Below are 10,852 nucleotides of genomic sequence, written 5' to 3' on the forward strand. Positions count from 1 at the left end.
CGTGATCCCATAGTCCATTATCTTAGATCGGGACAGTAGATTCCTAAGTGAATTTTGGTGAAGTCTCTCATCAATGATGGATACCAAAATTACTAAGTCCATGGCTTTCCATCTCCAAACTGATAGCCCAATAGAGGTTATCAACAAGATCAATGTACAAATTTTATGCATGTAAAATTTAAAGAATCCATGCACATGGGATGAAAGCCTCCCTTATGTCTAGGATAGCTACAACAGAGCTCTCCACAACTGAACGGGACATAACCCCTTGCAGGTAGGGCTAAGATTTAAGCCATTATGTCCCATTGATGTGGCCATACCATTTATAGCTACCCAGGCAGATTCGGCTAATGTCCAATCTAAACTTGAGAGGGATAACAAATTCATTGAGTGCATTCAGCACATCCATCAGCCAGTCCATGATATATTGGATAGAGCCAATGCTAGATACAAGGAGTTCCATGATCAACATCGGGTTCCACACAAGTTCCAGGTGGGCGAAAAAGTTTGGCTACATTTGCAGAAGGAGTGCCTCGCTAGACCCCACTGCAAGATTCACCCACTCTAATATGGAACACACACCATCACCAAGGTTTTCGGGGACAATGCCTTTGATCTCAACATTCCCTAATCAGCACCTAGTGTTCAATGTAGACCATCTTTATCCATACTTTCCACCATTGCTAGACAAATATGACATTGGAGAACAACTCACACCAACAGATTTGAACCCGAACTGCATGGAACATGGCACAACTGATCAGATCGTGGATACGTAGATCAAGAACACTCTTGAATAGAGGATCTGGATATATTGAGTTCTCAAAGTAGGACAACTCCTTCACTAGAGCAAGTGGTTCACCAGGAACCAAGTTCAATAAAAATTTCCTCATCTCATGGAGGCTCTCCATAGAATGGGAACCATTTCTTCCTAGGGAGGGAGGAATGGTCCAGGTGGATTTTGGTGGCCATGAGCCTATCCCACCTAGACCACTAGTAAGTTTCATTTGTTTCCTTGTTTATTTCAGAATTTACTGTATTTAGCAGCTTTTTAGGTCCTAAACATCTGGAGTAGTTTTAACCACTTAAACGATGTTCTTTTAAGGTCCACAATAAACCCACAACCAAAGGTAGCGGCCTGATGCAAATCTTGTAGTACTCGGAGAAACCTTTCTAACAAGGCATTTTATGTGCCAAATGAAGATAATATGAAACTATGTTACAACTCCGGGAAGTTGGCTGCTCATCTAACCCCAATGGAACCCACAAACTCTTCATTTTCCATCTCCTAGGGTTATGGTTTTGGTTGTTTAGGGCCTTCCCTTGTTTGTCAATAACAAATAGATCCTTGAGCCTCATTGTAACATAATTCAAAGGAATGTAGCCGCCACATCTCTTCTAAGAGATAAGCTACCATCATTCAATCTAGTTTATTTCCATTTTGTTGGTAAGCATATTTCAATATTTTGATATTAATGAAATGAAGTTTTATTTTTGTTCCATCTTTGTATTTATGGTTTTATCTATAACTTCTTGTGTTCTTGTTTAAGCTCAGATCACTGTGAACTCTATTCTCAATTAGGTCTTCATCTGAACTGACATGCATGATTTTTTTTGAGTGATTTATCAGTTATCTGATTGTCACTGCATGTGAATTAAATCCAATTTAATTCACTTGACCACTCACTAGTTCCTCTGATAGTTAGAACTAGTTTAACTAAATTTAACTCAGTTAAACTAAATTAAATAATTACAGCTCGATAATAACTTAACCCAGGCCCCTAATTTAGGGATCACTCTACATGAATCTAGATATACTTCCAACTCGAATTTACTGAGCCAACTAAGTCAAGTTAACTTAGTTAACTGTTACAAGTTGCTATGAGAATAGAATTACAATTTAATTCCCAATTTAATTCAAGGACAAATTAAATTATGATTTTCCTTTTTCTATTTTTAACACTATGTCCTATTGGGAATATTCCTCTATATTGGTCCCTTTCATCTCCATCCTAATCCAATCTCCTTTATATTTGTTTCAAAGTTGCCTTTTTTTTCCTCTATTTTCAATCACCACTATTGAGTACATCTTAGCTCCAGATATCTTGTGTAGATTTGGAGGTCCATATCTTTTGAAACATTTCTCTCCCTCCATTAAGAGGATTTGAAATCTAATGCCTGTATTTCTATACTCCTAGATCATGGACTTGTTTTGTTTCATTTTTTACTTTCATTTACTAAAAAAAGTTTCTGAATCAATCTTTTCCCTACTCTTCTTTAACTTTGTCAAGGGAATTCTCTACATTCATGCAATAATCCAAGAACAAGTGACCAAATTAATGACATTTACTACAATTGAAAGCTGTGTACTCATAATCTAAAGCTTGTATCCACTCATCATTGTAATAGGAGATTATTATTTTGCATGGAAGAGTTGTCAGTACATTCATATTCACACATATTATTGCATACAAAATCTAGCACTCCATTTTTGTCTCCTATAAGACTTTTAAGAAGGTTCCTAGTATATCTTTCAATCCTTCTAGTATTCTTTCTCTCAAAAATCCTAGGGTAATGTGCACATTCATATCCAATATGATGCTTCATCAATGTCCTCCTTTATTGGTAAGAAAATTTTAGTTGAATATGTCATGTGTAAAACAATTGAATTAAAGAAATATATGGGGTCCTTCCAAAATACACTCTATATCTTCTATGCATGAAAAGTTCACAATAAAAAAAGAATTCACCTCAACTTTAGGTCGATTTTCCCCTTTCATTTCCAATGAGCATTCATTCATCCTATTAATGATTTCCTTGAATGCTAGACACCCAAAATTTTTCTAATTATAAAATGATTTTTCATGTATTGAATATAATTACCTATATTTATTAATGTAATCCCATACATTAGAATCTATATGGTCTTTGCAAGACACCTATTCTCCATCTTACAATTTCTCAACTTGTCAATTTTAAGATATCCCTCGAGCATAGCTTCCTTTCCTCCTCCTGTCGATTTATTTATCCATTTGGTAAGGCCTTATCCTCGTGTGAGCGCACCTTCAAATGTTCTCCCTCATCTCACAAATGTTTTCCCTCATCTAAGGTTACCTTTACTTATTCAGAACTATGATTTATTTTGTTCCTTCAAACCCTCAACAAAGCCCACTTTCTACCTTACATCACCTCTAATCATTCTCAATAAAGTACATACAATGTATAGATAATATTTAATATCCTACATACAATTTATATTTAATGAAGGTGAATCTTAACATATTTTATTTATTCATAAGAATTCATTTTTTTTAATTAATATTTTTCTAAATGTTATATGTCAAAATTAATGATATATAATTAAGAAAGACCTATTGGAAAAAAGATTTGTCCCTCTCCCTCTCCATATATATAATTTTATTTAAAATAAACATTAAAATATTTTATAATTCATATAGATATTTTTGTTATTTTTCATACATAAGTTGTGAACATTATATTAAATATGAAAATAAAAGGCCATGGATATGCCATATAGAGTTCTGCTTTCGGTTTCATGACTACTAAAAGGCCGGTGAACATCAAAGGGCGGTGAAGCTTTATCACAAATTGTATAACGAGATTTCGTAATGTTAAGGAGAGCGTGAGTCGTTCAGGAAAAGTAATTGAAGGACATGACGATCTTTAGAAAAGTCTTGAAACTCAACTTTAACCTTTTTATCAACCATGCCAACCTGAAATGCAATCACGATTAGAGATGAAGACGTTGATGAGGTCCGTTTGTCACCCGTCAGAAAAACACGCAATCCGTGAAACAAATTGGGCAACTAACATTAATTATCTATCTTTTTCTGTCGACGTTTCGAGTCTAGAGCAAGACTCATCATCAGGACATGATATACAGAGAAGAGGAGAAAGAATTTGCAATAAATATGGTGAAGGATGACAGCATCAGGCGCATTTGAAAACCAGGCAACAGCTTCACCGCATGAATTGGAAGCTGAAACTAACGTAGGAAACAGGCCTACTGCGCTGCGCAATCCTTTGATAACATCATTCGCGGAGATGAGCAGCACCGAAACCGAAGCATCAATCGGAAGAAATGACATCGCTCACACTGAAGCTGGAACATTAAATGACGGAGCCTCAATCACAGAAAATGACATGACTGCTCAGAGCGTTCCTCAGACATTAGCTCTCTTTGATAAAGGCAACCCGGACACCGAAACCCCCTGGAGCATCGATTCAACCTCAACAGCGGCGGAGCTCATGAAAACTGTTCACAACAAGAACAATAACCTTGCAGAAATCCATAATACAAAAACCAACAGCAGGTTGGAAAACATTGATAAGAAATCCAGAAACAAAAAAGTGGTTAATATCTCTTCATATGAGCTAAAAAAGGCAGAAGCCGAGGTCCTTAACAAACGTCTGAATTTCGCCCTAGCCCCCAGTAGAATTCCTAATGAAGAATTATATGCAGCCTAGAGGATGGAATTAAGACTCTCAGCAATGAAGACAAAGAGCTAGTTAGGCAAGAATGCGCAGTCATCCTTAGAAAAGCTAAACCACCCAAGAGAAACCTAAACCCCGAGCAGCTCAAAGCCATAAGGAGTCTAAGAAATAACAAAGACATTGTCATTCTAAAAGCAGACAAGGGTGGCGCCACTGTCATTATGAATCATGAGGATTACGTAAACAAGATGAAAGACCACTTATATAACAGTGGGAGCTACAAAAAGCTTGAAGAAAACCCCATCTCTAAAATTACTAGACTAGTGAAGAAAGCCATTAAAGAAACCAATCTTGATGATAAACTTAAAAAGCGCCTCACCCCTGATAGTGAAATCACTCCCCGGATTTATGGAGCCCCTAAAGTGCACAAAAAAGATGTCCCCTTAAGACCTATAGTCAACACTATAGGCTCTCCTACTTATGAGCTAGCAAAGTATGTTGCTGGCATCTTGTCCCCTCTAGTGGGCAAAACCAGCTCTTACATTAAAGACTCCAATCAATTTGTCAATTTCATCAAAAATACCAAATTAGATCCTGAAGACAAGCTGGTTAGCTTTGACGTAGTCCAACTCTTCACCAAAATCCCCCTTGATGAAGCTATTCAAGTGATCAAAGAAGTAGCTGACCCCCAAACTGCAAAGTTAGCTGAAATTTGTCTCCGCTCAACCTTCTTCTCCTTCCATGGTGAAATCTTTGAGCAAACTTCGGGTGTTGCTATGGGATCCCCTCTTTCCCCAATCGTCGCCAATCTCTTCATGGAAAAATTTGAAACCAAGGCGCTTGAGTCATACCCCTTAAAACCCAAGTTCTGGGTTAGGTTTGTGGATGACACCAGTGTCAACTGGCCTCACGGGGAGAAAGAACTCAATAACTTTTTAAAGCATCTCAATAGCATATCTGAAGACATCAAGTTTACAATGGAAGTCGAAGAGAACAACTGCATTCCTTTCCTTGACATCCTTCTCATTAGAAACAAAGATGGTTCCATAGGTCATAAAGTGTTCAGAAAGAAAGCTCACACCAACAACTACCTCCATGCTCACTCACATCACCACCCAGCTCAAAAGATGGGGGTTCTGCAGACCCTCTTCACTAGGGCTTGTAGAATTTCAGATGATAACCACACCGATGAAGAAATTACATACCTAAAAAGAACTTTCGCCAACCTAGGATACAACAGTAAAAGCATCCTCAAAGCTATTAATAAGGCAAAGACTGGAAGCAATATAAATAAAACAATAAACCCGGTAACTTCTAACGCCTACCTTCCATACATTCAAGGTGTCACGGACAAGATAGCCAAAATTCTCAGGAATAAAGACATCAAAACTTCATTCAAACCCCTGTCAACTATTAAACAAAATATGAAATCTGTTAAGGACAGCCAGGATCAGCTTCAGGGGAAAGGTGTTTATGTCATAAACTGCTCATGTGGTAAACAATATATAGGAGAAACCGGCAGGTCTGTTAGGATAAGACTCAAAGAACATAGCGCGGACATCCGGAGGGAAAGAACTCGCTCTTCTGCCTTAGCTGAGCATGTAGGTAAAACTAACCATCACATATGCCTCGAAGAAACCAAAGTGGTTGCTAGGGAAGAACACCATTTCAAGAGGAAAATTCGTGAAGCTATTGAAATCATAAAACATCCTAGTAACCTTAATAGGGATGGAGGCTGGGACATTAGTAAAAACTGGAACTCTCTGCTTAAAAAAAGTCATTCCCCCCACCCTCTGCATTCCCCTTCCCCCTCCCATATTTCCTTGTCTTAAACTTGCCCCTCTCTCATCCTTAATATTCATGCTTCTGTTAGAATTGATGTCCTGTAGCCACCAAGGTTTATCTTTAATCATAATCATATTTGAAATCTAATTAAATAATAATTCAATTTATATCTAGGTCAGTTAAGCTATATAGTCCAGATTAATTAAACAATGCAAAACCTAATGTTTTAACTTTATTAATTAACATTATGGTCAAAATTGAAAAACAGTATAAAACCAAATTAATTAAACATCATATAACTGAATTAATTACTCTATACAAATATAAAATAATTACACAATACATAGAAATATATATCCAAGTTAATTGAACATTAGAATCCAAACTAATAAAACAAATATATAAAACCTAGTGCATTAATCAGAGTTAATCAAACAATAAGCATCTAAAATAAAACAAAATAAAACTATTCTAATTAAAACAACATAGATTTATGCAAATGATTCAATATAAAAACTTTATTAATAGTAATAATAATAACAATAGAAAACTAAATCAATTAAAACATCATATAACTAAGTTAATTAATACAAATCTAAAATAATTACACATACATAGATAAATACATATCTAGGTTAATTGAACAATAGAACCTAAGCTAATAAAACAAACATATAAAACCTAGTGCATACAATCGAACAATGAGCAGCTAAAATAAAAAACAAAATAAAAACTATTCTAAGTAAATATACAATATAATTCTTAATTAATATAATACTTAAATATAATACTTAAATATACAATATAATACTTAATTACACAATACATAGATTAATATCTAGGTTAATTAAACAATATAACCTAACCTAATACAACTAATTTATAAAACCTAATGCATATAATCGAACAACAAGCATCTAAATTAAAAACAAAATAAAAACTATACTAATTAAATATACAATATAATACGTAATTAATTATTCAATATTCAAATCCTTCATATAATTTTTTTTTTTTTAAAGAATAGTCAATTAAAATTAATAAAAAACCTAACAATGTACAGCGGCAAAGCTAGGGCATATCCAATTAGTAGCTTAAACAAAATGAAAAATTTAATAATTTATTAAATGAGCATTGGTCGGCTAAACTCCCAAGCTGTCACCCTTCACCATATTTATCGCAAATTCTTTTTCCTCTTCTCTGTATATCATGTCCTGATGATGAGTCTTGCTCTAGACTCGAAACGTCGACAGAAAAAGATGAACACTGTGGATGATCCGAATTCAATCTCGCAAAAACCACTCCACAGAAACCTGCGATCCAAAATTAATTATCTAATTTATAAAAGTTAAAACATCCAATCCTATGGTAGCTTTGAACCTTTGTGACAAATTGTAGAGAAAGGTTCCAGTAAACAGCGAAGGAAATACAGACCCGTAGCACAGTCTTTAAATTTAATTGGTCCGCAAGGGTTTTCGACCTTTTATCACCTATGGCAACTTGAAACTGACGCGCGAATAGAGACAGGGACGTATTCCATTAGTCAAATAAAGAAACGCAGTCCATGAAACAAATTGATGAACTAGTCTCTAAAAGTAGAAATATACAATCCGATCGTTTTTCGTCAATTTCACATATAGAAGGTTAATAGTACAGGAGTAGTCTTTAATTTGATTTTTTTGGTGCAGAAATTTTTGGAAAAATTTGAATGAAATTTTAATTTGTATTATTTAAATTAGTATTTTGATTTTATATAGATTGAGCATCTTAAAAATTTCTAACCTACTTAAATTAGGTAAAAGTTATTGGTATTTTCATAATTTTCTATTAGATTTTAGAAAAATTACAGTAGAAAAACTTCCAAAAAAATCTCAAAAAACTAAAATATAATATATATTTCAATATCCCCTTTTAAAACATACATACTAAAAATAAAAGTTTATGCTCCAGAGTGTTGGATTTGATGAAAGGAAGAAGCGGAGCGCCTTGCGAATCTGGTGTTTTTAGATAAAAAAAAATGCACATTTGTTATTTAACTATTCATTCAAAAAAATTCGAAGCTTTTTATGTCTGAAAATGTCATGAGTCCATGTACAGAATATATGTGATGATAATTATTTTTCATTATATTTTTTCTTATACTCTAGATATTCTCTATGTTGTATATTGGCTCACCTCCAATCAATATAAATACAATGCATCTCTTCCCCTGGGATGGGTATGGAGTGAAGCATCTCTTGCTTTAATACTTTCTTGCTTTGCTCATACCCTGCCTCGGTAAAATAGTATCTCTGGGTCGATATGGCTGGAGTTGGACAATCACCAGTTATATATCCTGCAGTTACCTGCGAGCACCAACTTCTTCTCCCTACTCGTTTGTTATTGTTGTCTCTATTTGTATTCCTTCCTTTAATGGAATGCATGTATGCAACCAATTTTAATTCGGCGCAACCGCTGAATGGATTGAGGATAGATCTTGCCCATAAAGATTCACTACTCTTTCCACATATCACTTCCGCTGAACGCCTGAAGCGAGCAGTCCAACGCAGCCAAGCGAGATTTGAAGAACTGCAGCTCATGTCTGCACTTAATGCTCATAAATTGCAGCGTGATGATGAAACGAAGGATGTCGAAGCTCCAGTACGCGCAGGAAATGGAGAATTTCTCATGAGCCTCTCAATTGGTACGCCACCTTTACCGTATTCGGCAATTCTGGACACGGGTAGTGACCTAATATGGACGCAGTGCAAGCCCTGCACTGATTGTTATAATCAACCAACTCCAATCTATGATCCTTCCTCCTCCTCCACATACGGTAAGGTCTTTGTAACGACTCTCTTTGTAATACTTTTTCTTGCTCCAATGCAGCTGAGTGTATATACACCTACGGCTATGGTGACCGTTCATTCACCAATGGGATCCTTTCTTACGAGACTTTTACTCTTTCTTCTCAACAAGTCTCCCATATTGCGTTTGGCTGCGGCCACAATAACTCAGGAGTTGGATTGGATCAAGGAAGTGGAATAGTAGGGTTTGGACGAGGCCCTCTCTCCTTGAACTCTCAGCTGGGTACATCCATGGGAAACAAGTTTTCTTACTGTCTAGTCTCTCTTAATGATTCTCCTTCCAAGACCAGCACTCTGTTCCTAGGCAACAACGCTACATTAAATGCTGCCAATGTCAGTTCGACTCCTATTATTCAAAGCACCTTAATTCCAACATTCTATTATCTATCACTGGAAGGAATCAGCGTTGGCGGCCAATCATTAGCAATTCCTTCTGGTACTTTTGATCTCCAATCTGATGGCTCTGGCGGGCTTATCATAGACTCTGGAACGACTCTCACTCTTCTGAAACAGAATGCGTATGATCTTGTGAAGGAAGCCTTGAACTCGTCGATTAATCTCCCACACGCCGATGGCTCTAGAGTTGGGCTGGACCTTTGCTTCCAACAGGGCTCTTCAAACGCAAGCTTTCCCATTATGACTTTCCATTTCAAGGGAGCAGATTTTGATCTTTCCAGAGATAACTACTTATCTGATATCGGCAGTGGCGTGCTCTGCCTTACAATGTTATCGAATGGGAACACTAATTCCTTCAGCATATTTGGGAATCTCCAGCAGCAGAATTACCAAATACTTTATGACAACGGAAGGAACATACTGTCGTTCGCGCCTGCTGTTTGTGGCAGCGTTTCCAACTAACCAAGAACGCAGTTGCCTATTGCCTATTCATATCTAAGTTTATGTTTCACGATAGACGCCTACTCTTTTAGAGTGGAAATTTCCCTAAATGTTTAAGTGTAGTTTTTTCCGATATTTATTATTAGATAATGTTCCAGAGGAGATATTTTTAAATCACTTGAGGGAAGTCTTCCTGAAATAAAAAGGTGGTGTAGGTATATATATATTTGTAAAGCAGTGAAAGTAATGAAATATGGTATCGAGGTTTAAGATTTGTAATTCATTAATATGATTGTTTGTTACCCCCTTCATTACATTAGTAAGTCCAAAGCATCCTGTGAGTGGCTGTGGAAAAAAGCTCCTAAAGGAGAGCCAATGTGTAATTACCGGTCTCTAATGCCCAGAAGAGGCATGCTGCGGCTGCTGGTTAATTACAAAGAGCAAATGATTGTTTGAAAAATCAAAATGACGAAAGTTTGTTGGACGATTAGAAAAGAGAAAGGGGTTTGGAGATTAATAATAAAATGTGTATAATATGGTTCGTGATCATTATAAGTCTATTAATTATTTGCGTGATATGACATTATTATCAAGATCGAAGCTATTGAAGGAGTAAGTAGTTGAAACAATCAGGTATATTGAAAGCATAATGAAGGTTAAAATGGCGAAGCAGTGAAGCGTTTTACATCTATAAAGTTTGATGTTTTTTTTTAAATTTAGGACAAAATATAGTAAATATGTTTTCTATGGTTTTGTTCCCAAAAAAAATTCATTCACATATATGGATTTGCTAAATTTTTATTATTTGTTTTTCTATTTTCGTGTCATTAAAGATTTTGTAATATATTGTGTTAAAAAGATTTGTAAAATTCAAAACTCAAAAATCTTATAAGGCTATGATTCAAAAGAAGGTGAATCCCTCTATCTAC

At 35.6% G+C, this 10,852-nt stretch overlaps 1 pseudogene; it reads left to right on the top strand.

Annotated features, from left to right (window-relative positions):
• Positions 1-8,360: 8,360 nt before the first annotated feature.
• On the top strand, positions 8,361-10,402 carry LOC149263803 (aspartic proteinase nepenthesin-1 pseudogene; annotated as a pseudogene).
• The last annotated feature ends 450 nt before the right edge of the window (positions 10,403-10,852 follow it).

This window comes from Pinus tabuliformis, chromosome 6 (genome assembly GCF_031772625.1).
Source record: "Pinus tabuliformis cultivar Carrire ecotype Pingquan chromosome 6, CPIR1, whole genome shotgun sequence".
NCBI classification, from domain to species: domain Eukaryota; kingdom Viridiplantae; phylum Streptophyta; class Pinopsida; order Pinales; family Pinaceae; genus Pinus; species Pinus tabuliformis.